The sequence below is a fragment of the Mirounga angustirostris genome, unplaced genomic scaffold (assembly GCF_029215605.1).
Source record: "Mirounga angustirostris isolate CCGP_5_RB_7025 unplaced genomic scaffold, mMirAng1.0.hap1 SCAF_3, whole genome shotgun sequence".
Classification (NCBI taxonomy): domain Eukaryota; kingdom Metazoa; phylum Chordata; class Mammalia; order Carnivora; family Phocidae; genus Mirounga; species Mirounga angustirostris.
Window position 1 is genome coordinate 181840594 of NW_026991711.1, and position 5454 is coordinate 181846047.

Below are 5454 nucleotides of genomic sequence, written 5' to 3' on the forward strand. Positions count from 1 at the left end.
TTTGAGGGGGGTTCTCTGTGCCTCCTGGATTTTGAAGCCTGTTTCCTTCCCCAAATTAGGGAAGTTCTCTGCTATAATTTGCTCCATTATACCTTCTGGCCCTCTCTCTCTCTCTTCTTCTTCTGGGATCCCAATTATTCTCATATTGTTTCATCTTATGGTATCACTTATCTCTCGAATTCTGCCCTCGTGATCCTGTAGTTGTTTATCTCTCTTTTTCTCAGCTTCTTAATTCTCCATCATTTGGTCTTCTATATCACTAATTCTCTCTTCTGCCTCATTTATCCTAGCAGGTAGCGCCCCCATTTTTGATTGCACCTCATTAATAGCCTTTTTGATTTCGACTTGGTTAGATTTTAGTTCTTTTATTTCTCCAGAAAGGGTTTCTTTAGCATCTTCCATGCTTTTTTCAAGCCCAGATAGTATCTCTATAATCGTCATTCTGAACTCTAGTTCTGACATCTTACTAATGTCCATATTGATTAGGTCCCTGGCAGTCGGTACTGTGTCTTGTTCTTTTTTTTGAGGTGAGTTTTTCCATCTTGTCATTTTGTCCAGAGGAGAACAGATGAATGAGAGAACAAAATGCTAACAGGGTAACAAGGACCCCAGAAAAATATACACTAAACAAATCAGAAAAGACCTGAAACTGGGGGAAAAGAAAGGGAAAGAAAGAAAAAAGAAAAAAAAAAAGAATATGATCAGGCTGGTGAATAGATCATGCCACACACTGGATTTTGGGCGTATTTTGGTCTGTTTGAAGAAACTGCCTCCCAAAATTTTACAGAAAAAAAAAGTATATATGTACAAAAATAAGGGTAAATATGATGAAGGGATAGAATATGACTGTAAAGATGAATATCATAAAAGATTTTATAAAAGGAATTGATAAGTTGGTTGAAAAAAGAAAGAAGAGAAATTTTAAAAAAAAGGGAGGGAGAGAATGTGATCAGGCAGGAGACTAGAACAAAGCTATACACTAGAGATTTAGGGTATATTTTGGTCTGTCAGAAGAAACTGTATCCCAAAATTTTAAAGAGAGAACACCTTATATATATACCAAAAATAAGGTTAACTACAATGAAGGGATAGAATATGACTCTAAAAATGAAAAATAAAAAAGATTTTTTAAAAAGCGATTAATAAGATGTTGGTTGAAAAAGGGGAAAAGAAAAATAAGAAAAAAAATTAAAAAAATTAACTTTGAAAGACTAAAGAATCGGGGGAAAAAGCCATGAATTCTATGTGCTGTATTCCCCTAGTGCTGGCATTCTGCTGTTCTCATTGATTGGTAAACTTGGTCTTGGCTGGCTGTTCTTGCTGATCTTCTGGGGGAGGGGCCTGTTGCGGTGGTTCCCAAATGTCTTTGCCGGAGGCGGAATTGCCCCGCCCTTGCTGGTCCGGGCGAAGTAATCTGCTTGGGTTTGCTCTCGGAAGCTTTTGTTCCCTGCAAGCTTTCCAAACAGCTCTGGAGGATGAGAGTGAAAAGGCGGCCTCCCAATCTCCGCCCTCAAGGAGCCGAGAACTCGGGGCCCCACTCCTCAGTGAGCCCCCAGAGAAAAGCAATCACTCCCATCTCCCTGGTCTCTGGCTGCACTCCTTGCTCACCCGGCCTGTGACCGAGCATTTCTATCTCTGGCACACGACCCCGTTTGGAGTCCCCAAACCCAACAGATTCCTGCAGTGTACTCCTGCGCCACTTCTTCTGGGGAAGGAAGGGGAGTCTCCTCAGATCTGCCGCTTGTTGGGTCCCTGCTGGAAGAGCAGGGGCCCGACTGTGCGGCGGATCATGGTTTATGGCAACCCTGAGCTGAGAGCCCGCTCCTTGACTCCTTCTTTGCAGCTGGCTTCCCTGCTCCGATCCCTGGGGGCTCTGCGGCTCTCAGGCACCCCTGGTCTTTCTGTGACCCTGAGGGTCCTGCAACCACACTGTCCCAGCGAGGGTTCCACCCCCCACTTAACCACTGGAGTGATGTCCCTCAGCAGAGCAGACTTCTAAAATTTCCGATTTTGTGCTCCGCTGCTCTATCACTTGCCAGTAGCAGCTGATGGAGGCTCCCTCCCCCCACTGTCTATCTTCCCAAATATCACCTCAGATTCACTTCTCCGCACATCCTACCTTCCAGAAAGTGGTTGCTTTTCTGTTCATAGAGTTGCTGCTATTCTTTTCTTCAGTATAGTTTGATACCTATCTAGCTGAATTCCTGGGACCAGATGAAATTTACAACTCCTACTCCTCCACCATCTTGCTCTTCCCGCCCCTGTTAGGACATTCTTAATAGCATTTACAAGGAGATCGGGCACACTGGCCTTGGAAGACCTTTAAGGACAGTAACCCTTTCCACCTAAAACCTTGAATATTTATAAATATTGTGTAGAGAAGAGATCTGGATTTCCTTTATTTGCATGTGTGTGTTCCAAAGAAATCTTTCATATGTTTCTAACAATAGTCTTGGGCTTATAAACACCTACATTGCCCACAGAATAATAGCAACTACCATATGTGGGAAATCAGCTTTGATCCAGGTAGTGTCCTAGGTTCTTTATATATCTTTTTTATTCCTCAAAACAGGTTTTTTCCTCTTTCAGTGTTCATATCAGATGAAGAAATGGAGCCTCAGAGAAAGGACTTTCCTCAAACCTGACATGTGAAAAGATAGATCTGTTCAAAGTCTATATTCACTATCACACTGCCTCCTCTGTGGTTCTGAATGAGGCTCTTATAACATATCAAGTCATTTCTGTGCATCCCTGCCACTATTTCAACCATTAATTCACTCATTCATTTCTCACATATTGAACAAATGCCTGAAGACGTTAAGGTTAGAAGAATGACCAAATGGTCCATATCTTTGATGGCTTTGGGAGGAAGGCAGGGAGATGCACAGCACAGGGCATTGTGATGGGCCTGGGAAAGAAGGGTGGTGAGCCCTGATGGAGTATCTGACTTCAACAGTGAGGCCAGTGACCTTGAGGTCTACCCCTGCTGATTTTCAACTATTTCTCTAATATTCTCTCATGGCCACATTCACTCTCACATGTGTTCAAACACGCTTGTGTGTCATTACACACCCTCCTACAACTCATTCAAGTTTGAATGTTCTCAAAAAGGTGATGTGTCATTTACAAGTAGCCAAATGGTTTTTGTGTATGCTGGCAGCAAAAATATACATGTTGTTTTATTATAAATATCATCAGTCAGCAAATCACTTGAAGGCCTCATAGATTGTAAAATATCCTTAGATTGCATGTTGTGAACTTGTCAATCAACAACTATTTACTGAACATCAGCTATACATAAGACACTGTGCTAGGTGGGGTGGAAGCTTCAAAGTGATAATAATGATATAGAAATGATTCTTGCCATGAGGGCAGTAAACACGTGCCAAGCAGTGGCGCAGACAGCGTCGCTAAAGATCAGACGAGATGCAGCCAGCTTGCTGGAATGGTGACTGAAGGGCGTTAGGGGGGTGGGCTGCTCGTTCCTCCCTCACCTGCGCCTGGGGATAGTGAGTGCCATCCTCTGGGGCTGAGCAGGGTATGTTTTCAGAGCCAAAGAACCTTTAGGATTGAGAGACTGGGTCACACCACCAGGGGCCACCAGGACCGGCTGTGGTGATATCTGAGAGCAAGGGATTTAGAATGGATAGTGGAGGAGGGGTTGGGTGACTGGAGCTGTGGTTCACCTTGCTAAGCTCCCTCCTCTGTCTTCCCCAGCAAGAGAGGCTCATGTACTGTGTGGATGAGCTGCTCCCTGAACTTGGGTCTCCAGAGAACAGTTTCCCTGAGGCACAAGGGGTGTACTGTGACAGCCAGGTTGATGCCTGACTGGGGCGCTTTGTATGCCTGCCCCTCTGGGCTCTGTAGGGTTAGAGGCCCTGATTCTCAAAGTGGGTGCTCTCTTTCCAGTCAATGCAGCAAGGGTTCCATTGGATTCAAAGCCATTGCTTTTGCCTGGCCCTTGGAACTCCTTATGTCTAGAGATCAGCAACTGAGAAGAGTCCACATCATGGCAGGGTAACTGACCCTGATCTGCAGGGGGACCAGGGCTGGTGTGGTCATGTAGGGACAGGGAGGAAAACGTGTGGGACTCAGGTTATCGCTTGAGTACCTGTGGGTACTTCCTTATTTTCAGGATTTCCTCCAGAATGTATTTCCTAAATGTTCTTCCTGTGATTCTGTGGCAGATAGGGTTGAAAATTGCTGAGTGAATCTCCTTCCTCCTTCTATTTCCTTTCTGAGATAACTCTCATTGTATACATGGTAGATAGATAATGGATGCTATCATTTATCAACAGGAGGGATTCAAAATACACCTCAGACAAAAACTCAAGTGCTTTATTTAATCTGGAGAATAACAGAACACATAAAAAAAAACATGGTAAATGAAAGTAGAGGAAAAAGGTAGTTTTTCATCTTCTTACACCCCAGACTTGTATTTTTTTTCTTTTTTTCTTCTTATACTTGCATTTAACAAAATAGCTGTTGTTTTTTGTTATGATAAACTTACTCTAAGTTATTTTTTCTTTTGAAAATTATTTATGTTCTACTTTTTTAGCTATGAACTATCTCTTCTAAGATTAAAAACAATAGCTCTACTGAGATTGTTTCTTTTCCCTTGAGAGATTTCTATATATTATGTAAATAGTCATTTCTCATGGAGGTTATGTATTTTGTTTTCCTCTTTTCAAATAGAAGGCTAGTATTACCCACATATTCCTTTCTTCTTTCCTTTAACTGTACCCTCACATTGGGTCATTGGCTTGTGGAGTAAGATCTTTCTAGAGTCAGGAAATTCAAGCAGAAGGCTCTGACACTATCTATCCCTGGACAAGACAGTACATAAAAAACAATATTGCATCAAAGGGTCCTGGAGAGATTAGTGTCACCCTTAAGGATATAAAGGATGCTAGATTGGTGGTCTTTATCACCTCTCCATTTAATTCACCAGTATAGGCCCCCCCCAAAAGTTGAGCAAACAAGATAAGTTATCTTTGCTAGAACAGATTAATACAACCTCAGATGTATGGTATATGGCCATCGATTTGGCAAACACGTTCTTTTGGAACCCAACTGGAAAAGAAGAGGAGAAACAATTTTCATTCACATGGAAGAGATAAGAACATTCATTTATAGTTTTACCCCAGGGCAATGTCAACCTTCTTGTTCTCTGTCATAATAGAGCCAGAAGAAATCTGCCTTTCCTTGGATCTGTGGTTAGCTGGATAATACGTTTCTTCTGCCTGATATCTATGTCCTTATCCCTGAATCTGTGAATATGTTACAGTAGATGGCAAATGGGACTTCGCAGGTGTGATTAAGTGAAAGATATGAGATTGGAAAATTATCCCGGATTGTTTGGGTGGGAGGGCAAAATAATCACAAGGGTCTTTTAAAGGAAGGAGTGGGCAGGAGAGTCAGAGTCAGAGAAGGCAATGTAATGATAGAAACCAA